Genomic DNA, 24783 nt, shown 5'->3' on the forward strand with positions numbered 1-24783 from the left:
AGTGTTCTTGGACTGGTTGCTACAGTTTGAACAGCCAGTTCTTACCTAATGACTTCCCTGTCTCTGGCTTTCCAAAGCTCATACTTTAGTCAAGTATCCCAGCAAGCTTTGCCAAGTTCGTTCATAGTGTTTTAAAAGTACTGTTTAGTTCTAAGCATGTAGGTTTCGAAAGTTCAGATAATTTTTTCAGGGATTCTATACACTCAAGCATAAGATTAGATGTTGCTGTCTGTAGTTAGAATTTTCCTGAAGTCAACTGGCCCCACTGCACCAAATAACTAAATTTAATATTACTCATGTTAAGACATTGCCAGTGTTGGAATTGTGCTGAGTACAGACAGCACTCATGTTTACCTAAATGGTGAAGTTGCATCATTGCATCTGTTTTAAATTTCATTCTCAGCATATGCTTTAGCGATAAGTTTATTAGTTTGGCACCTCATGGTCCAAAATTTGAACTATTCTCTGTAACTCTCCACTCGCATTGATTAAAGTGATTGATTGCTGTTTGTTGAGTTGATCAAGCCCCAGGTGCATTGCACAAGGAACTGACTTATAATGGCTTTCTAAGCACCAGGAATTTAAGTGAAAAATCCCACAGTGAGTCCAAGGATAAATGTAAGTATGTTCAACAACTGGGGCCATTTATTTAATGGCGACTACAAAATTCATCTCATTAAGGAAAGCTCTATACAATTATGGTCACAGAACCCATCATAGGAACCCTCATTAACCGGAGTTGTCCAATTGGAACTATAATGACTACGAAACATCCTATTTTATAGATAATTATACGAGTTATTATCAGTTTCTTGGTCATACGTCTCTTGAGAGGGAGATTCACAGGTCTTTTGGAAAGTCTGGATAACAGTTCTATTACTTTTTATCCAATAATCCATCCTGTTCAGAATGAATTTTAATTAATTTGCCTAATAGCCTATTTTTTGTAAACCTTTAGGCTTGAATTCATTGCCTTTAGTCTCAAGATGTTCTTGAACTATACCTTTTATGATAGTCCAATATTTTCCAGCTAAAAATAGCTAACTGTCCACAGTTTCTCAAGATTATCTTCTGACCTCTTTTAAAACATGAATTTTGTTAGCTGTTTCTCAGTATCCACAGAGAATCAGAGTCCGAATCAGGTTTATTATCACCAGCCTGTGTCATGAAATTTGTTAACTTAGCAGCAGCAGTTCAATGCAATACATAATATAGAGGAAGAAAAAAGATAATAATAAATAAATAAGTAAATCAATTACAGTGTATGTATATTGTATAGATTATAAATTGTGGAAAAAGCAGAAATAATATACATTAAAAAAGTGAGATAGTGTTCACGGGTCCAATGTCCATTTAGAAATCGGATGGCAGAGGGGAAGAAGCTGTTTCTGAATCGCTGAGTGTGTGCCTTCAGGCTTCTGTACCTCCTATCTGATGGTAACCGTAAGAAAATGGCATGCCCTGGGTGCTGGAAGTCCTTAATAATGGACGCTGCCTTTCTGAGACAACACTCCTTGAAGATGTCCTGGGTACTTGGTAGGCCAGTACCCAAGACGGAGCCGACTAAATTTACAACCTTCTGTATCTTCTTTTGGTCCTGTGCAGTAGCACCCCATACCAGAGAGTGATGCAACCTGTCAGAATTCTCTCCATGATACACTTATAGAAGTTTTTGAGTGTATTTGTTGTGATACCAAATCTCTTCAAACTCCTAATTAGATTAGATTATGAGGACACGCAGTCCTCTTTTATTGTCATTTAGTAATGCATGCATTAAGAAATGATACAATATTCCTCCGGTGTTATATCACAAAAACACAGGACAGACCAAAGACTGAAAAACTAACAAAACCACATAATTATAACATTTAGTTACAACAGTGCAACAATACCATAACTTGATGAAGAACAGTCCATGGCACAGTAAAAAAGTTCAAAGTTTCTCGAAAGTCCAAAATCCCATGCAGACAGGAGAAGGAAGAAAACTCTCCCTGCCATGCCCGACCACAGTCTGACTCTGAGTCGTCCGAAAATTTCGAGCTTTGATCAGCCCTTTGACACCGAGTACCGAGCACCATCTCTATACGAATGCTTCGACCTCAGCCTCGGTCGCCAGCAGCAGGCAGAGCCGGAGATTTTGGGGTCTACCCTCCGGAGATTCTCGATTGCACAGTAACAACAGCAGTGAACCAGGTGTTTCAGAAATTTCTCCAGATTTTCCTCTGCTTCTCACGTCTGTCTTCATCAAATCAGAATTATCCACGGCCCCTATTTAACGGATATGATATCATTTCACCGGAGAGCTGCGCGGGCTGCCTCGTGCTGCCATCTTCTCCTCCCGTCTCCCGACACTGTCTTAACTTCTTTATAACTACATCGATATGTTAGGACCAGGTTAGGTCCTCAGACACCCAGGAGCTTGAAACTGCTCACTCTCTCCACTTCTGATCCCTCTATGAGGATTGGTATGTGTTCCTTCGTCTTACCCTTCCTGAAGTCCACAATCAGCTCTTTCGTCTTACTGACATAAGTGCCAGGTTGTTGCTGCAACACCACTCCACTGGTTGTCATATCTCACTCCTGTACTCCTTCTCGTCTCCATCTGAGATTCTACCAACAATGGTAGAATCAGCAAATTTATAGATGGTATTTGAGCTATGTCTAGCCACACAGTCATGTGTATATAGAGAGTAGAGCAGTGGGCTAAGCACACACCCATGAGGTGCACCAGTGTTGATCATCAGCGAGGAGGATATGTTATCACTTATCCGCATAGATTGTGACCTTCGAGTTAGGAAGTTGAGGATCCAATCGCAGAGGGAGGTACAAAGGCCCAGGTTCTGTAACTTCTCAATCAGAATTGTGGGAATGATGGTATTAAATGCTGAACTGTAGTCGATGAACAGCATCCTGACATAGATGTTTGTATTATCCAGGTGGTCTAAGGCCACATGAAGAGCCACTGAGATTGTGTTTGCCATTGACCTATTGTGGCAATAGGCAAATTGCAATGGGTCCAGGTAGAAGCTCAGTCTGGTCATGACCAACGTCTTAATGCATTTCATCACTGTAGATGTGAGTGCTACTGGGTGATAGTCATTAAGGCAGCTCACATTATTCTTCTTAGGCACTGGTATAATTGTTGCCTTTTTGAAGCAAGTGGGAACTTCTGCCTGTAGTAGTGAGAGTTTGAAAATGTCCCTGAATACTCCCACCCTTGTGTACAAGTCTGCTTATTCTCTTTACTGTAGTCAGTTACACAGTATATTAGAAATCTTAAAGTAATTGAATTTTTCAGTCCACCTTTATCTGACAAACATTATTTTCTTCTCAGTCATAAGTTGTTTTCTTTATTTAAATTGTGATAGTTAAATGTTCAAAACCGTAAATACGATTATAAAAAAGCTTATTATCAGATGTGAAAATTTTGATGAAAACAATTCAAGTATATTTTTAAGTATGAGTAAAAATAAGAAACAGTTCTCAGACATAATTCATACCGACATCATTCATAACATTAAATGGTATGTTTTTTTTAAAACAAGCTAAGCTGTGTTCTGTGTAATAGCAGACAGTGTGTTTACTGTGATGACCAGTATCTCCAAAAGTCTTGGAATCTGTTCCTTCAGAACAAACAAGAATATCTTGTAGAATAGTTCATTGTCAAGGTAGGATTGGGCTCTGGAGTCTAACTTGTCAGCAATTGTCTATTCATACTGCATGATGCCTTATTAGTTTGAGCATTTAATTGGCTGAAAAATTACACCCTGAGGCAACTTTTGCATATCAAAGCTCGATTGTTTGCAAACCGCTCACACTAGGGTGATGGAAATCAGTAGGTAGAAAGCAGCGCAGATGGAAAGTGTGTAGCAATATTTTTATTGGATAAAAAAATAATTGTAGCAATGGATTAGAATTGATAGATTAGATTAGACTGAAATTAAATCATGGTGACAAACATGATGGGAAAGCAGTTCTGAATATATATTTTAAGATCCTATTTTAAGTACAAACAGTTCACTTTCTTTCATCCTTTCAAAGAACAATATACCTTTAACTAGCCAAATGTTATCTGCAGCTTTTACTTTTGTTTTCAATCTCTTTAATTATTTGCCTAAATTTTATTTGCCAAAAATATCTCCTGTCCACCTTCCTTAAAATATATTTTTCTTCATTACTCAAGCATTAGCCCATCTATTTTGAATCCACCTTTGAAATATGTATCTTTTCTGGTGAATAACATTTAATTTGTTATCTTAGAATAGAGAGATTTGTTTTTGCTTAACATAATTCAATGCTTTCTTTATGTTTAAATTCAAGGTTATTTGTCATTCAATCATCCATGAATACCCATGAATACCCATGAATACAGCCAAGTGAAACTGTGTTACTCCCGGGCCAAGGTGCAAAACACAGTACCAACAGTTATAAACAGTACAAGGCACAGACAGCCCATGTAAGATAGAAGTAAAATATAGTCACATACAAAAAAAAATAGTCCAAGCCTCAGCTCTCACCTGTGCCTCCAAGTAGCTGTTTGCATGCAACAGCAGCCACACCCTGGTACACTAATTTGACAGGCGTGGTAAACCAGGTGAGGGTAGCTGGCGGACCTGGTACCCCCGTGAGATAGGGATGTACCTGTCCTAGCATGTGAAGTCAGCACCGGTGGACTGGGTGGATGAGGTCAACAATGAGATCCAATGGCTAGGAAAGTGGTTCTGCAATGCTTTGTGGAGAGCAACGGGCGTGAAAAGGCACAGAAGAAGTCACGGTTATCTACCGCAACCAAGGAAAACTGAGTGTGTAACGACTACTGATACAACAGGACCCAGACTTCCAAGATCGAGAGAGTGGAACTCTCAGTGCAAAGGCTCTTTCACTTTAAAACCTCTCCTACATGGGTCTCCAATCATAGTTGGACGCAACGGTCAACCACCAATTTAATTATCTGTTGTAACATCCTGGCTTTAACCTTGAAATTAAGGATGAGTATTTTCTAGCTTTCAATTTTCTCCTTTGTTTCGTATCACCTTTGGAACATTAGACAGCAAATAGTGGCTCAGTTGAGTCTATTGACCATATACTGTATTATCAATAGTTCTGGGCCAGTACCTTGAATTTCTTTTCTCTTCTCTGCAGTAGGGAAATGGTGGGAAGTCTTATGCCTTTGCCTTGAAACAACTTTATAAGGTTTTGGTTCGGCCGCTGCTGGAATATTCTGAACAGTTTGTGTTACCACACCATAAGAAGAACATGATTGCACTAGAACTAGAATTAGAATTTATTTGAATCTTGCATCCATCCCACAACGTGGGGAAGTAAAGATCTTTGCATTATGACTCCGTTGCAATGTACAGACACGTGAATTTAAAAATCTAATGGTTTGTAGAAAGAAGCTGTCCCGTATCCTGTTGGTCCTGGCTTTAATACTGCGGTAGCATTTGCCAGGTGGAGGCACCTGAAACAGTTTATGGTTGGGGTGACTGTTGTCCCCACTGATTTTCCAGGCCTTCCTTCTGCACCTGTTACTCTAAATGTCCTCAATGGAGGGAAATCCACATCCACAGATGCGCTGGGCTGTCTGTGCCACTCCCTGCGGTGTCCAATGATCAAGGTTGGTGCATTTCCCGTACCAGGCAGTGATACAGCCAGTCAATATGCTCTGGATAAGGTGCAGAGGAAATTCACCATGTGTTGCCTGTGATAGAAAGTCTCTGCTATGAATAGAAGCCAAATAGGCTGGATTTGTTTCCATGAAGCAGAGGTGGTTGAGAGGGACTTGATGGAGGCATTACAATTACAATTACAAAAGTACGTAGATTATGTTGAGAGTAAGAAAGCTGCCCCATACAATGGTCCAGTGGGTAAAGTTTAAGATGAGGAGTACAATGTTTAAAAATGTAAGAGGAATTTTTTTTCGTCCAGGAAGTGGTTGAAATGTGTAATTGTGCTGGATGTTGGTACTCGCACAACATTTAAGAAGCATCTGGATGAGCACTTGGAATGCCACAGCATATTAAGGACTAAATGCTGATAAATTGGATTAGGATAGACAGGTACTTGATGGTTAGTAAAAATGAGGTTGGTCAAAGTGTCTGTTTCTCTGACTGTAAACCTAGTAATTACAGAAAAGAAACACATGAATCAAAGTTAATAATTCTGCTCATGACCTGTGCAAGTGTCTCTGAAACAAATCCCTGGATGAAACTGAAATGTAGACCACTTTGATTAGTATAGTCAGTGCTCCATATATGCTGTCTGAAATGCTTAGAAGCTCACATGCCACAGTGACCATTTGAGGTAGCTGATGTGCTCATCTGGAAACAATATTCAATAAATCTATCACTTTGTTCTATTTCTACAGTTCATTCCAATGAATTTCAAACTATTACCATTCTATTCTCCCATCTTGAGTTAATTTTCTTTTTATCTTGCTATTTCTTTTACCAAAATACAGGCAAATTAGTTCTAGCAGATATCCATTTTCAGAATTGTATTAACCCTTAGGGTAATGATAATTCAGTCATCAACACTTCAAACGGTGCATTAGATTTTGATTGGCTTGCATTAATACAACTACTTCTTCACAGTGTGTGTTAAATGATTGGCAATCATTGTGATGACTCACACACCAAGAGCTTCGTGCTTGGTGAACTCAATAAGCATTCTCTTGCCAACATTTCACTTTCAGAATAATGGCAGTCTCTGTACTAGGGTGTGAAGTGTACAAGGCAAAACAAACCATTGGCATGAATGATAGAAAGGGGAATGGCATTGATTATAAGTCTAAAGAATAAAAAATGTGATTGTTACAAGAACACAAGTAAATAGGAGCAGGAGTAAGCCAGCTGGATCCTCACACCTGCCTCAACATTCATTAATCCCCACATCTCAGCTCCTGTGCCAGTTCCTTGATTTTTCAAAATAAATATCTACCTCCTTTTTGAGCATCTCCAGAGCCTTTTCATGCAGGGAATCCCAGACACTCATCCACCTTTGCGAGGGCAAATTCTATGCCTCTTGGTGTTAAACAACTGATCCCTTATCTTGCAATTCAAGAAGTAGGAATATTTGCAGTAATTATCTATCTCCTCACGCCCTGTGAGGACCTCATGCATCAGGAAGACTGTCAATGCCAATATTTAAAAAAAAAGCCTAGGCCCAGAATTTGTGCACTCTTACGACTCAAACTTTATTGTGCACAAGGAGAACACATGACCCCTGCCTCCACATCATTCTTGAAACAGTACAGAAAACTACTACTTGTATACTTAATTAGCTTATCAGTAACAGATTTTGACCATCTGGTAAATTGTGAATGTTTGAATTCCTTACTTGCTGGATCAATCACCATTCACAATAGAGATGTTAAAAGTCAGAAGAAACTACAAACTGACACTTTGAAATTCGTAAAGCAGTTGTCCTTTAGTTGTTTGGTGCACTCCACATTATTCCTATCTCGTCTGTGCCTAGTGCCCCCTAGTGTGTAAGGGAAGCAATGTTCTTCTAGGTTGGTTACACACTGCCACAGTCATTCTCACCCTATGTCACTTAGCCTATCTTCATATGGCATTCTTTCTAATCCAGGTGGCACCCTGGCAAATCTTCTCTGCATCCCTCTAAAGTTTCCACATCATTCCTATAATGAGATGATCAGAACTGAACAGATTATTCCAAGTGTGGTCTAACCAGGGTTTTATACAGCTGCTATATTATCTTGCAGCTCTTGAATTAAATCCCCTGTGGATGAAGGCCAAGATATCATATGTCTTCTTAACAACTTTATCAACTTGCACAGCAACTTTGAGGGGTCAATGGATGTGGACCCCAAGGTCCCTCTGTACCTCCACACTGCCATTCACCCTGATTTCTGCCTTCAAATTCAACCTTCCAAAATGAATCATTTCATACATTTCCTGGTTGGAATCCATCTGCCATCTTGCAGCCCAGCTCTCCTACCAATGTCCCAATGCAACCTACAAAAGACACTCCACACTATCTACCACTCCACCTAATTTTGTATCATCTGTGAACCCACCCTTCCACTTCTTCACCCAAGTCACTTAAAAAAATCACAGAGAGCAAGAGTTCCAGAACAGATCCCTGCAGCAATACCTGACCAGTACAAATCCAAGCTGACTATCCCTAATCAGACTATGCTCCTCTAAGTGCTCATAAATCCTGTCTCCCACACTCTTGTGCAATAGTTTGCCCACCACTGATGTGAGACTCACTTGTTTATAATTCTCAGTGTTATCCTTCTCTCATTCTTGAACAAAGGAATAACAGGAGTCACCCTCCAATCATCTGGCACTGCTCAAAGATAATCACCAAAGGTGCAGCAATCTCTTCCCTCACTTCTCATAGTAACTTGGGGTATATCCCGACTGGCCTTGTGGACGTAACTCTCCTAAAGTTTTTCAAATATTCCAGCACATCAACATGTTCAAGCAGATCAGCCCATTTTATATTGTCCTCACAAATGTCACAGGTCCTCTCAATGGTGAATACTTAAGCAAAGTATTCATTAAGGAGCTCTCCCACCTGAAGCAAAATATTCGTTAAGGACATTTCCTTCCCAACCCCCCCCCCCCCCCCCCACCTCCAGTTCCAGGCATACATTTCCTCTGCTATCTCTGATTGGCCCTTCCCTCACTCTGGCTATGCTCCTGTTGTTCACATCTGTGGAGAATGACTTGGGGCTTTCCTTTTATGCCAAGGCCTTCTTATTCCCTTTCTAGCTCTCCTAAGTCCATTTTCATCTCCTTGTAACTCTCTGGAACCCTGTCCTAAATATGAAGTAAGCTTCTTTCTTCCTCTTGACCAGATGTTCCAAATCTCTTGTTCATGCTGAGCTCCATGAAACTTCAGCTCAGGCTCTGCTGGATTGATAAGAGGAGAATTAGAAGAAGAGCAAATTAGCACCAACCTATTGACTAATAGGCATAGAGGTAAAAAGGCTTAATATCTGCTTCATAACATAACACTATCATACCTAAAACTACAAATATTAGAGATTCTTCCTGTATATAGCACAACAAAATTACGTCATCTGTCAGTTACATGTAGCACTTAATACATTATATTGAGAGCAATGTAATTAAATATGTGCCATTGTATATGATAAGGGGCAGGTGATTTGTAGTCCAGTCTCACTAGCAGTACCTGCATTTCCAGCCCATCATGGGTTAATCTATTGGATTTTAAATAGATAAAAGTTAATTGTTTTGTTGTACGTCACTCATCACAATAGAACAAATTTATTATGTCTTTTATTTTTGTGCTTGAAGGTAAGGTTAATTAACAATGCTTACGTTATTGAAGCAGAACTTGTTTAAGGCCTTGCTATTAAGCCATCAGCAGGAAGTTTCATTTGCATACCCATTTAATGACAATATATTTTCTGTACTTTTTGAAAAAAACCCACTGCTCTGCTAACTCTTCAAGTTTTGTTGATGTTCTCAAATTCATTTTTGTGAGAGAAACCTTTTTAAATATACATTGATACATTGTCATTTCTCAGTATAGTGTTGCTTGTCCGTCAATGTTTCCGGCGATGATGTTTGCCTGTGCAGCTTGAACTGCACGGAGAAAAACCTGCCTGGGAGTAATTTTATAGTGAAAAAGCTGGGGCCATTTCACTCTCTTGCCCTCAGAAATCTTGGTCCAATGGTACATAAAATCATCACAACTGGAGACTTCCTGGGCTGCAGTAGATAGCCTTGTTGCCCTTCACTCTCCACAAAGCATTGCAGCACCTCCTTCTTGGCCATTGAATCTTGTAGTTGATCTCATCCAGCCAGTCTGCTGGAACTGGCTTCACATGCTGGGGTAGGCATGTCCCTATCTCACCGGGGTTGGAAGTTCCTGGCTAACCTCACTTGGTTTAGCCCGTCTGTCGAAGTGGTGTACCGGGGTGTGGCCAGTTTTGCATGCAAACAGTGTAGTATATGGATATTAATAACACCCATAAATCAGCCAAGTTGAAAAGCCCCTTAATGTAGAATTCAAAGTTAGCTTCTTTGATTAGCTCTTCTGACAGTAGTTACTAAGTCTTCACGTTCTCTGGCATTGTTGATTCATACGTTAGTTATCTCACGATACTCCAGGATTTACAAGTGGTTAGAAATAAAAATATTTAGAATATAAACTGCTTTCATTTTTATTCAAAATGCTATCAATAAATACTTGTTTAAATATAAATTGCACATTAGCCACAATAAACTTCTATCATTTATGCAATTACAATGTTTCAGCACTGCGTTAAGATGACGTGTCAAAAATTTTGACAATTTCCTTCAATATTGCCAGCACTACTGTATATCTGAGAACTAAGAAGAAACATACTGATAGGGCATCAGTGAAATGTTAAATGTATGTTATTGATTATCATTTTAATTAAAATGAATTAAAAGATATTTTGAAGACTCCATTGTAAGCCAGGCTCCAATTGTTTCCATCTATGTTTTATATTGATCAAAGCAAAAAAAATCCTGAAAATCCTGTCTCATTTTTTAATCTTTAAATTCAATTTTCTAAATTCTTTGGTCTGCTTTCAAGTGAACAGCTATCTTGTTGGCACTAAACCAGGCAAATAATGTTTTCTGCCAACTCCAATCAGTGATAAGGTGTACAAACTTGTCTTTGTTCACTAGTGCTAAATGAATGCCAAAGCATCAGCAACCTGCTGTACCCTGCTCTTGAGAAAAGGAACCTTGCACTTTAAAGGAACAGACTGGGGAGACTGGAAAGGGATTACAATTTGCAGCCTATATCACTGCATACATGTAGCCCTAGGATCAAAACCAAACTTCAATTGCAGATTTTGTTAAGTCTTAACAAGCTTGCTAAGACTAACTTATTATACAATTGCTTACTTTAATATTATCCTCTGCCGGTAAATACAAACAACTCTGGTCTATCATGAACTCATATTTTGAAATGCTTTTAAAATAAAGACATTAAGCAAAATGGTGCACAGCTTTAACAATAGAGGTGCCAATGCACGTTTATATTTTGAGCACAGGCAAAGAGACAGAAAGCTGAAAGCTAAGACAGACACCATACATCTTAAATAGTACCTGGCATCAGACAGCCACAGAAGCGTATTTATTTTCTGAGGAACAATCTTAATGGATAGGACTGCTGTGAGCTGCATATGAAATCAGCAATTACCCAGGGAAATGGTTACTGAGCTGTGCTATCAAGCTGAATGGCAATGCTATGCAAAAACCGAATTACCTGTGGCTATAATGTTATATGCACTATAGATGTTTATGCTCTGGACTGTTTCTACTGCCACAGGGATCTTAACAGGAATGAGTCGTTCCTTAAATAAGATTGAAGCAGTTTACAAGATGACATTAATAAGCAAACAGGAAAAGGCAAATGAATTTCACCACAGATGAGTTTAAGGTGTCACATTGTGGTGTGGCAAAGCGAATAAGGAGGTCAACATATTGCTAGAAAATGTAATTTAAATGAGGTAGATGAACTAAATCCTTCAAGAGGACCACAACCTTGCCGTAGGGTTTGGAGGCTTGCATGCATCAATGACCCGGTGAATTATGTTGTCTGGAGTCAGGGCTTTCTGCTTAGGCTCTTGGTAGGGTCACCCATGCCAAACAGGTCAAAGGGCAGAGACCAGACTAAGAGTGGTCCACCGGTGCTCCAAGTTCGGGGGTTCACCTTAAAGCAAAAAACTCAGACTGGTAAAAGAAAATTGTTATGGAAACATCAATGAGGAATTGTTCTACATTTGTGTGCGACAGTACTCCTGAGTGTCCACCCAGAATTTGCATGACTGAGAGTAGTGAAAACCGAGCTACTGTCATAATGAAAGAAGCCCTGACCACCACCAGAGATGGAGGATCTTCATTGCTACCCTAAATCCCAGTGCATAACAGACATTAGAGAAAGATGAACTAAATAATCTTGGTGTACAGTACAAATCAACAAAACCTATGAAGTATTGATAAGGTGAAATGGCCATTAGAAAATAAGGCTTATATCTAAAGGGATAGAACTGAAAAGTTGGGCATATGTTAAACATTTAAAATAGTTAGACCATAATATTTAAAATTCTGACTGCTGTTTTATAAAAATCATATGAAAATATTGGAAAGGACTTGAGAATAATTTACAAGGATGATAAAACTGTTATCATGAATACATTGTACTTTGCTTTTCTTGAAAGGTGGAGGCTAAAGAAAGCTAAACGTTCTAAGAGAATACATAGAAATTTATTTTCTAATGGTAGATCTAAAAGCACTTTTGTAGTTGTGGCAGAGCACTCTACATTGATTCCAAACTTCACTCATGACCTCAATGGAGTGAACTTTGGAGGCAAAATATAACTCATTGCTACACAAGGGTGGCCAAATCATCATTATCAGGTTGTCACTTAGACACCAAACAGAAATTTCAAAAGAAACTTAAAGGAATGTGGAACAACTACCACAGATAGTAATTATGTAGATGCACTTAAGGAAAAAGATGGAAGTTGTTTTGAGGGAGTGGAGAGCAGTTTAAACTGAGGAAGAATATAAGGATGTTCAGGTGCAGGAAGAATACCAGCACCATTAGGTAGGCTATCTGTTTCCCTGGTATGTAGTTCTGGTACTTCTTCATAAATATTGTTAACAAATTGCCGCAGCTTGTAGAATGGCACTGAACCATATTATTAGACATCTAGGCAAGTAGTTTTTCTACATTTATTCACGCTAAGGATGTAAGCACGGTTAGCATTTATTGTCCTTCCCTAATTACCCATCTGGTAGTTATATGGAGCTGCCACAGTGCTGTTGGGTGGGAGTTCCAGGATTTTGACCCGATAATGAGGAAGGAACAGGGGTAGATCTCTAAATCAAGAAGAAGTGCAACTTTGCAGGAGAAATTACAATTAGATCAACCATGATCTCATTAAACAGGGATGGGAGGGGGGTTTAAATGGCTTACTGCTCTAATTTGCCCTTGTCATTCTTGATGATAGAGTCTGTGGGTTTGAGAGGTGCTGTCTGAGTTACCCAGGAATAGCGACATTGCTCTTCGTAAATGATAAACACTTCAACTATGGTGCAGCTGTGGATGGAGGACATGAATTGTTAACAGTGATAGATGGGATGCTGATCATGGGCTTTGTGCTATTTGAGCTTTATTGGAGCTATATTCTGCTTGAAAAGCAGGAATTTTCAATCACAATTCTTATTCATATCATTGATAAAGTTTCACAACTGGTAGGCCTGCTACCTCGAAGCTGCTATAACCTGTGTTCAATGCTCACCTCGGATGCTGTCTGTGTGGAGTTCATAGATTCTGTCTGGGCTATGTTGGTCTCTTTGCAAAGACATATGCATTGATAGGTTAATTGGCAATTGCAAATTGCCCGGTTATTTAAAGGGGATTCCAGATGAGTGCTTATCACTTGTATGTGTTTCGAGAAAATTTGGTCTCATTATGTCACTCAGTAAAAACACGATTGAATTACAATAGTTGGTATTTCTATTAATACACTCTTGTTTCAGTCTCTACATAGGAGTCTGTTGTTCCTCCGTACCTGGGTTCAGTCGCCTGTCAGCGCACACCGTGACAGTAGGACCCTGTGGGTTTCAACAACAAGCTTGGACATCGGTCGGTTGGAGGCAAGGGGTCATTCTGTTCACAGTGCTTGTCCCGAGGATACTTCTGAGTTTCCCAGGGCTGCGTTCCGAGTTTCTCCAGTGCACATCCTGAGCTTCTCTAGTCTACTTTCAAGATCATGAAGATTTTCTGGGTCTCCCATAGCCATCCAGGGTCCCAAGGACTATTCCACGTTCCCGAGTTTGATTTCACGTTCTCGGGTTTGATTCTAAGTTCCCAAGTTTTATGCAATGCTTTGGAGTTATATGCAACATTCCCAAGTTTACCAGCCTTGAAAGCGTCAGGTCTGTTTTGAGTTTACCAGCTCCATCTCAAGAGCATCAGGTCTGTCTCAAGTTTACCAGCCCCGGCTCCCAAAGCCAGCAGATGCCGACCTTAGGGAGGGAGGTACTGTCATGACCCCCGCCCGCCTGTGCACTTGTACGTATTTGTTAATTGTTGTCTTATCTAGAGTCGTTAAGCCCTTGTGCTTTCCGTTTAAACTTGTCATTTATTTTGACTGGCACAGGGTTTGCGCATATAGTAGTTATTGAAAGTGGACTTTTGATTAACACTTATTGCAGAGTCCCTGTATTTCAAGAACAATCCGCCTTGCAGTGTTGCTCCATCAATCCAGCAATGTTCAGTTGAATTTCTCACAAATAAGCTATCGTTTCTGTCTCTACATAAGACCATAAGGCATAGGAGCGGAATTAGGCCATTCAGCCCATCGAGTCTGCTCTGGCATTTCATCTTGGCTGATCCCGGATCCACTCAACCCCATACACCTGCCTTCTCACCATATCCTTTGATTCCCTGACTGATTAAAAAATTATCAACTTCTACCTTAATAAACCCATGGACTTGGCCTCCACTGCAGTCTTTGGCAGGGTACTTCACAGATTCACTACTCTCTGGCTAAAAATGTTCCTCCTTATCTCTGTTCTAAAAGATCACCCCTCAGTTTTGAAGCTGTGCCCTCTAGTTCTGGACACCCCCAACAGAGGAAACAACCTCTCCACATCCACCCTATCTAGTCCTTTCAACATCTGATAGATTTCAATGAGATCCCCAGCATTCTTCTAAATTCCAGTGAGAAATGGCCCAAAGTTGCCAAATGCTCCTCAGATGTTAAACATTTTATTCCTGGAATCATCCTCATGCATCTCTTCTGGACTCTTTCCAATGACAACACATCCTTTCTGAAATATGGGGCCAAAAGTTGTTGACAATATTTCAAGTGCGGCCACTCTAAGGATTAGAGGATCAGCAGTATCTCCATGCTTTTATGTTCTATTCCCCTTAAAATAAATGCCAACATTGTTTACCACAGAGTCAACCTGTAAATTAACTTTCTAGGAGTCAGTAGTCCCTCTGTAGCTCTGATATTTGAACCTTCTCCCCATTTAGATACTAGTCCGCACACTATTGTTCCTTTTACCAAAATACATTATCATACATTTTCCAACACTGTATTCCATCCGCCATTTTTTTGCCCATTCTTCCAATTTGTCTAAGTCCTACTGCAATAGTATTGCTTTCTCAGCACCACCTACTCCTACACCTACCTTCATATCATCCACAAACTTTGTCACAAAGCCATCAATTCCATTATCCAAATCATTGCCAAACAATGTGAAAAGTAGTGGTCCCAATACTGACCCCTAAGGAACACCACTAGTCATCGGCAGCCAACCAGAAAAGACCCCATTATTCCCACTTGCTGCCTCCTGCCTGTCAGCCATTCCTCTATCCATGCCAGTATCTTTCCTGTAATGCCATGGGATTTTATCATATTAAGCAGCCTCATGTGTGGCACCTTATTAAATGCCTTCTGAAAATCCAAGTAAATGACACCCACTGCCTCTCCTTTGTCTACCTGCTTGTTACTTCCTCACAGGACTCTTACAGATTTGACAGGCAAGATTTTCCTTTACAGAAACCATGCTGACTTTGACTTATTTTATCATTAGTCTCCAAGTACCCAGAAACCTCATCCTTAGTAATAGATTCCAACACTTCCCCAACCACTGAGGTTAGGCTAACTGCCCTAGAATTTCCTTTCTTTTGCCTGCTTCCCTTCTTAAAGAGTGGAATGACATTTGCAATCTTCCAGTCCTCCGGCACCATGCCAGAATCAAGTCATTCTTGAAAGATTGTGACCAATGCATCTGTTATCTCTTCAGCAATGTCTCTCAGGGCTCTGAGATGTAGTCCATCTGGTCCAAGTGACTTATACACATTCAGACCTTTCAGTTTGCCTAGCATCTTTTCCATTGTAATAACAATGGCACTTACTCCTGCCACTCATGGATCTCTGGCACACCGCTAGGGTCTTCCACAGTAAAGACAGATACAAGGTACCCATTAAGACCATAAGACCATAAGACCATAAGACAAAGGAGCAGAAGTAGGCCATTTGGCCCATCGAGTCTGCTCCGCCATTTTATCATGAGCTGATCCATTTTATCCTATTTAGTCCCACTGCCCCGCCTTCTCACCATAACCTTTGATGCCCTGGCCACTCAGATATCAATCTCTGCCTTAAATACACACAATGACTTGGCCTCCACTGCTGCCTGTGGCAACAAATTCCATAGATTCACCACCCTCTGACTAAAAAAATTTCTTCGCATTTCTGTTCTGAAAGAGCGCCCTTCAATCCTGAAGTCATGCCCTCTCGTACTAGACTCCCCCATCATGGGAAACAACCTTGCCACATCCACTCTGTCCATGCCTTTTAACATTCGAAATGTTTCTATGAGGTCTCCCCTCATTCTTCTAAACTCCAAGGAATACAGTCCAAGAGCAGACAAACGTTCCTCATATGTTAACCCTCTCATTCCCAGAATCATTCTAGTGAATCTTCTCTGTACCCTCTCCAACGTCAGCACATCCTTTCTTAAATAAGGAGACCAAAACTGCCCACAGTATTCCAAGTGAGGTCTCACCAGCGCCTTATAGAGCCTCAACATCACATCCCTGCTCCTATACTCTATTCCTCTAGAAATGAATGCCAACATTGCATTCGCCTTCTTCACTACCGACTCAACCTGGAGGTTAACTTTAAGGGAATCCTGTACGAGGACTCCCAAGTCCCGTTGCATCTCAGAACTTTGAATTCTTTCCCCATTTAAATAATAGTCTACCTGTTTAAGTTCATCTGCTATTTCTTTACCCTATTACTATCTAAACAGCATCATTTTCCAGTGGTCCAATATCAACTCTCACCACCCTTCTACTCTTTATACAACTGAAAAACACCTTTGTATCCTGTTTCATATTTTTTGGCTAGTTTGCCCTCATACTTCATCTTCTTCCTTCAGCATTTTTAGCTGTCTTTTGTTAGATTTTAAAAGCTTCCCAATCATCCAACTCCCATTTACTTTTGCTGCCTTATATGCCCTTTCCTTGGCTTTTAAGTAGTCCTTAACTTCCCTTGTTAGCCAATGTTGCCTACCCTTGACATTTGAGAATGTCTTCCTCTGTGGGACATATCTATCCTGTACCTTGTGAACTATTCCCTGAAACTTCAGACGTCACTGCTCTGCTGTCAACCCTGCCAGTATCTCCCTCCAATTGACTTCGACAAGCTCCTCTCTCATGCCTCTGTAATTCCCTTTATTACATTGCAATATGGATACATGGGACTTGTGCTTGTCCTTCTCAAATTGCAGTACTGTATCAATTCAATCAGATTATGATCACTGCTTCCTAAGGGTTCCTTTACATTAAGCTCCCTAATAAGATCTGGGTAATTATCCAACACTGAATATAAGATGGAAAGGATGGTAGGGTACAGGAACCGTGGTGTACAAAGGCTGCTGTAAACCTAGTCAAGAAGAAAAGAAGAGCTTATGAAAGGTTCAAAAAAACTAGGTAATGATAGAGATCTAGAAGATGATGAGGCTAGCAGGAAGGAGCTTAAGAATGAAATTAGGAGAGTCAGAAGGGGCCATGAGAAAGCCTTGGTGGACAGGATTAAGGAAAACTCCGAGGCATTCTACAATTATGTGAAGAGCAAGAGGATAAGACATGAGAGAATAGGACCAATCAAGTGTGACAGTGGAAAAGTGTGTATGGAACCGGAAGAGACAGCAGAGGTACTTACTGAATACTTTGCTTCAGCATTCACTACGGAAAAGGATCTTGGTGATTGTAGGGATGACTTACAGCGGACTGAAAAGCTTGAGCATGTAGATATTAAGGAAGAGGTTGTGCTGGAGCTTTTGAAAAGCATCAAGTTGGATAAGTTATCGGGACAGGACAAGATGTACCCCAGGCTACTGTGGGAGGCGAGGGAGGATATTGCTGAGCCTCTGGCGATGATCCTTGCATCATCATTGGGGACGGGAGAGGTTCCGGAGGATTGGAGGGTTGCGGATGTTGTTCCCTTATTCAAGAAAATGAGTAGAGATAGCCCAGGAAATTATAGACCAGTGAGTCTAACTTTAGTGGTTGGTAAGTTGATGGAGAAGATCCTGAGAGGCAGGATCTATGAACATTAGGAGAGACATAATATGATTAGGGATAGTCAGCATGGCCTTGTGAAAGACAGGTCGTGCCTTACGAGTCTGATTGAATTTTTTGAGGATATGACTAAACACATTTACGAAGGTAGAGCAGTAGATGTAGTGTATATGGATTTCAGCAAGGCATTTGATAAGGTACCCCATGCAAGGCTTATTGAGAAAGTAAGGAGGCATGCGATCCAAGAGGACATTACTTTGTGGATCCAGAACTGGCTTGCCCACAGAAGGCAAATAGTTGTTGTAGACAGGTCATATTCTGTATGGAGTTCGGTGACCAGTGGTGTTCCTCAGGGATCTGTTTTCATAAATAAGTTCGATGAGGAAGTGGAGGGATGGGTTAGTAAATTTGCTGATGTCACAAAGGTTGGGGGTGTTGTGGATAGTGTGGAGGGCTGTCAGTGGTTACAGCGGGACATTGATAGGATGCAAAACTGGGCTGGGAAGTGGCAGATGGAGTTCAACCCAGATAAGTATGAGGTGGTTCATTTTGGTAGGTCAAATACGGCAAAATATAGCATTAATGGCAAGACTCTTGGCAGTGTGGAGGATCAGAGGACTCTTGGGGTCCAAGTCCATAGGACACTCAAAGCTGCTACGCAGGTTGACTCTGTGATTAAGAAGACATATGGCCTTCATCAATTGTGGGATTGAGTTTAAGAGCCGAGAGGTAATGCTGCAGCTATATAGAACCCTGGTCAGACCCCACTTGAAGTACTGTGCTCAATTCTGGTCACCTCACTACAAGAAGGATGTGGAAGCCATAGAAAGGGTGCAGAGGAGATTTACAAGGATATTGCCTGGATTGGGGATCACACCTTATGAGAATAGGTTGAGTGAACTCGGCCTTTTCTCCTTGGAGCGACAGAGAATGAGCGGTGACCTGATAGAGGTGTATAAGATGATGAGAGGCATTGATCGTGTGGATAGTCAGAGGTTTTTTCCCCAGGGCTGAGATGGCTAGCATGAGAGGACACAGTTTTAAGGTGCTTGGAAGTAGGTACAGAGGAGATGTCAGGGCTAAGTTTTTCTACATAGAGAGTGGTGAGTGCGTGGAATGGCCTGCCAGCCACGGTGGTGGAGGCGGATACGATAGGGTCTTTTAAGAGACTGCTGGATAGGTACATGGAGCTTAAAATAATAGAGGGCTATTGGTAACCCTAGGTAATTTCTAAGGTAAGGACATATCTAGTACAGCTTTGTGGGCTGAAGGGCATGTATTATGCTGTAGGTTTTCTATGTTTCTAAGATACCCTTTCCATGAGTAGGCTCAAACATAAGCTGCTCTAAAATGCCATCTTGTAGGCATTCAACAAATTTCCTCTCTTGCAATCCAACACTAACTTGATTTTCGCAAACCCCTTGCATATTGAAGTCCCCCATTACAGTTGTAAGATTACCCATATTACATGCCTTTTCCAGGTCCCTTTGCAATCACAACCCCACATTTTGGCTGCTATTTGGAGGTCTATTTATGATTCCCATGATGTTTTTTTCTAACCCCTGTAGTTTCTTAACTCCACCCACGAAGATTCAACATTCCCTGACCCTATGTCACCTCTTTCTGAAGATGTAATTCTGTCTCTTACCAACAAAGCCACACTGCTGCCTATGCTTTCCTGCCTGTACTTTCAATACAAAGTACATCCTTTGATTTTAAGCTCCCAACAATGGCTTTCCTTCAGCCGTGACTCTGTGATGCCCACAATGTCATACTCACCAATCTCTAATTGCGCCATGAGTTTGTCCACCTTATTCTGAATGCAACAGGGATTTAAGTCCAGCACCTTCTGTCCTGCATTCTTTGCCCTTCTGAATTTTGCCTCTGTGTTACAATTTAACCTTTTGCTCTGTCTGCATATGTATCCAATCATTGGCTTGTTCTTCCTGACATTCATGTTAGATCCAGCTGGCTCATCCTCAGCTCTATCATGCTTGTTCCCATCCCCCTGTTATATTAGTTTAAAACACTCACAACAGCACTAGTAAACCTGCCTGCAAGAATATTGTTCCCCCTCAGATTCAGGTGCAACCTATCCCTTTTGTACGGGTCCTACCTGCCCCAAAAGAGGTCCCAATTATCCAGAAATCTGAATCTCTGCCCCTGCTCTAATTCTTCAGCATGCATTTGTCTGCCACCTCATTCTATTCTTATCCTCACTGTCACATGGCACAGGCAGCAGTCCCGAGATTACCAGCCTTGAGGTCCTGCTTCTCAGCTTCCTTCCTCGATCCCTGTATTATTTTTTCAGGACCTCCTATGTCATTGGTATCAGTATGTACCATGACTTCTGGCTGCTCACTCTCCCTTTTCAGGATATTGTGGATATGTTCAGCTACACCGCAGACCCTGGCACCTGGGAGGCAAACTACTATTCGTGTTTCTTTTCATGACCACAGAATCGCCTATCTGTCTCCCTAACTATAGAGTCCCCTATTACTGCTGCCTTCCTCTTCAGTTCCCTACCCTTCTGAGCTACAGAGCCAGACTCAGTGCCAGAGGCATGACCACTGTTGCATCCCCCGGGTAAGTCCAAATGGAGTACTTATTGTTTAGGGGGACAGCCACAGGGTGCTCTCCACTATCTGACGTCCTCCCTTCCCTATCCTGACAGTCACCCATTTATCTATCTTCCGTAGCCTCGGGGGTGACTACCTCACTGTAGCTCCTGTCTATCACTGCTTCAATTCTCTATCAAGCTGAAGGTCATTGAGCTGCAGCCCCAGTTCTGTAACATGGTCCCTGAGGAGCTGCATCGCGATGCACCTGGTGCAGATGTGGCCATTGGGGAGGCTGAAAGTCTCGTGCAAATCCCATATCTGACACCCAGAACAGAACACTTGCTCTGTAGACATACCCCTTATTCTCTCAAGATTTAAATAAGAAAAAAGGAATGAACTTACCTACTTACCTTGCCACTGCCTGTTCTCCCTGAAGCCCTGTTGACCTAAAGCCTTATTGCTGTTCCACAGACTACTCTGATGATGATGACTCCCATGATGACCGCTCCACTATGTGGTACCTCTCTTTTATAGAGACTGGGTTTTTAAAGCTCTTTGCCGGACCTGCCTGGGGATGTTTCTGTTGCGCTTGCGCAGTACGCCAATCAAAATTCCTATCGAAAAATCTTCCTGCTTTTTAAAACTTTTTGCCGGACCTGCACAGGAATGTTTCTGTTGCGTCTGTGCAGTACTCCAATCAACATCGGAGTCTGTCATTCTTTCGTACCTGGGTTCAGTCATCTGTCAGCAAATACTGTGACAGGTTGGGTGAATGGGCAATGAGGCAGTAGATGGAATATAGTATAGGGAAGTGCATGGTCATGAACTTTGGTAGAAGGAATTATGGCAAAGACTACTTTCTAAATGGGGAGAAAATTCAAAAATCATTTGTGCAAAGAATCTTGGGAATCCTCACGAGGACTTCCCAAAGGTTAACTTGCAGGTCAATGGTAAGGAAGGCAAGTGCAATGTTAGCATTCATTTCTAGTGGACTAGAATACGTAAGCAATGATATAATGCGGAGGCTTTTTAAGGCATTGGTCAGAACACACTTGGAGTACTGTGAGCAGGCTTGGGCCCCTTATTGAAGGAAAGATGCTCTGGCATTGGAGAGAGTCCAGGGGAGGTTCACGGAAATGATTACGTGAATGAGGAGCATTTGATAGCTATTGGGTTGCGTTCACTGGTGTTTAGAAGAATGAGAAGGGATCTCATTGAAACCTATCGAACATTAAAATGTTGAGATAGAGTGGATGTTTCATATAGCAGGGGAGTCTAGAACCAGAGTGTACAGCCTCAGATTAGTGGGAAATCCATTCATAGCAGAGATGAGGAGGAATTTCTTTAGCCAGGGGGGCAGTGAATCTGTGGAATTCATCGCCACAGACAGCTGTGGAGGCCAAGTTATTGGGTGTATTTAAAGCAGAAGTCAATAGACTCTTGATTAGTCAGGGCATCAAAGGTTATGGGAAGAAGGCAGGAGAATGGTGCTGACAGGGATAATAAATCATCCATGATGGAATGGCAGAAAAATCTCAATGGGCCAGATAGGCTAATTCTGCTCCTATCTCCTGTGGTTCACATTTTCTGAGCAGCCTAAAGCAACGCAGGTCACATTTGATGGCAGAGCAATGGGTGCAGTCATTATGGCTTGGCTTCGTGAATGAAGATTTAGGAAGGGGGCTGCCTACGTCTGCTGCGGGCTCGCTGGTGGCTGACGAGGCCAATACGGGACAGACAGGTCCGGCCACAGCGGCTGCAAGGGAAATTCTGTTCTGAGTTTGGTGCTGCTGTGTCACGGTTCTTCCTCCTTCTCCTTTTGTCCTCAATGCCAGCCCTGAGTGCGTTCTCGAAGGAGGAGACAGACTGGTGAATAGTATGTCACCAGGCCTCATGATCGGAGGATAGATTAGACCACTGGCAATGGTCAATGTGACAGGCACCAAGGGATTTCTTCAGAAAATCCTTGCGCCCCTTCTTCGGTGCCCCTCTGTCACGGTGGCCGGTGGAGAGTTCGCCATACAGCACAATCTTGGGCAGGCGATGATCCTCCATCCTGGAGACGTGCCCTGCCCAGCGCAGCTGCATCTTCAACAGCATGGCCTCGATGCTGGTGACCTCCGCCTGTTCGAGGACTTCGATGTTGGTGATGAAGTCACTCCAGTGGAGGTTGATGGTGCGGAGGCAGCGCTGGTGGAAACGCTCAAGGAGTCGTAGGTGGTGACAGTAGGTGACCCACAACTCGGAGCCGTACAGGAGAGTGGTCAGTACAACGGCTCTGTACATGCTGATCTTTGTGCCTTTCTTCAAATGCTTGTTGTTCCAGACTCTTTTGTACAGCCTGCCGAATGCACTGTTCGCCTTTGCCAGTCGGTTGTCAATCTCTCTGTCAATCTTGGCATCTGATGAGATGGTGCACCCCAGGTAGCTGAACTGGTGGACTGTCTTCAGCTCTACCTCACAGATGGTGATGCGGGGAAGGTGGAAATCTTCCTGAGGTGCGGGCTGATGGAGACCTTCTGTCTTCTTCAAGCTGACTTCCAGTCCAAAGAGCTCAGCAGCCTCTGCGAAGCAGGATGTTATACGTTGCAGGGCTGTCTCTGTGTGGGCAACAAGGGCAGGATTGTCGGTGAAGAATAGCTCTCGGATGAGTTGCTCCAATGTCTTGGCGTGGGATGGTAGTCGCCTCAGGTTGAACAGGTTGCCATCGGTGCGGTATTGGATGTAGACACCGTCCTCGTTATCAAGGTCTTCTGTGGCCCTTTCGAGCATCATGCTGAAGAAGATGGTGAAGAGAGTCGGCGCAAGGACACAGCCTTGCTTTACTCCGTTGTCTATTGGGAAGGGTTCTGGGAGGTCATTGTTGTGTCTGACTTGGCCATGCTGACTTTCATGTAGCTGGATGACCATGCTGAGGAATTTTGGGGGGCATCCCAGTCATTCCATGATTTGCCACAGACCTTCCCTGCTCACAGTATCGAACGCTTTGATAAGGTTGACAAACGTCACGTACAATCCCTTGTTCTGTTCCCTACATTTCTCTTCGAGCTGCCTGAGAACAAATACCATGTCGGTGATGCTCCTGTCGGCTCTGAAGCCATACTGGCTCTCCGGGAGGTGAAGTAAATCCCTGGGCAATATCATCCCCAGGGAAAGGAGGTTTGTACAAGGCAATGTGCATTGACCTTGCACAATTTATTGGCAAGCTTGTAAAGCTGACAGTGTGTGCCATGCAGATCAGCTCATAAACCACTGGAGCCTCAAGACTGTTTTGCTGAACTAATCCCAATAAACCTTCATTAGGTTTTTCTCCAGGGACGCATCAATGGAGACCTTTGCCGCTTGGTCTGTAGCATAGGGAGGGGGGCTGGTGAACATCGAGACTTGCCAGAAGACTGAAAAAAGGAGGGGAAGAGTGAACAGGGAGACCTCCAGTACTTAGAGGAGCAATGCATCGTGAGAATATGGTTTAACAATGTAGTGAGGATAGAGCACTGTCACTCTTTGCCGACAGAACTCCAGCTACACCTCCACAATGAAACCCTGCAGAAGTAAAGGCCAATGCTCTTTTAAAATTTATCCTCTCAGAATCATTCCAGGCAGTATCTGATCTGTGCAATTTTCTGAGATTACAGACTACCACAGCAGAAGGGAGAAACCGATTGACCATAAGAAGTGTTTTTGATGGAAGCAATCCATCTATAGGCAACAGTAGCATGGCATTGGATAGCCTTAGGATATAATAAAGGGGACCATTATCTCTGCTATTATGCACTGATCCATGGTTCAACTCCTGCCAGTTACAGGTGTCTCAACATGACTCTCTATCTCTGAGATGCTGGGGTTTGATTTATTGAACAGAAATATCATGTTTAATGGTCCAGAGGAAGTGACACATTCCTCTAACTTGCCTGACCCTGGTTCCTCAGAGAATGAAGAGTGACTTTTGTCATTTTGAAATGATGAAAGCAAATCTGCATTGTCATGACATGATAAAGGAAGGGTAGAACTAAGATGGACACTTCCAAAAATATGTCAGTATAATCAGAGATAGGATATAAAAGGGAAGGCACCTTGATTCCACAAACCAAACTTAAGAATTTGCTAGCATTTTGCAGGATAATTTGTCAAA

Source organism: Mobula birostris, chromosome 15 (assembly GCF_030028105.1).
Source record: "Mobula birostris isolate sMobBir1 chromosome 15, sMobBir1.hap1, whole genome shotgun sequence".
In the NCBI taxonomy this organism is placed as follows: domain Eukaryota; kingdom Metazoa; phylum Chordata; class Chondrichthyes; order Myliobatiformes; family Myliobatidae; genus Mobula; species Mobula birostris.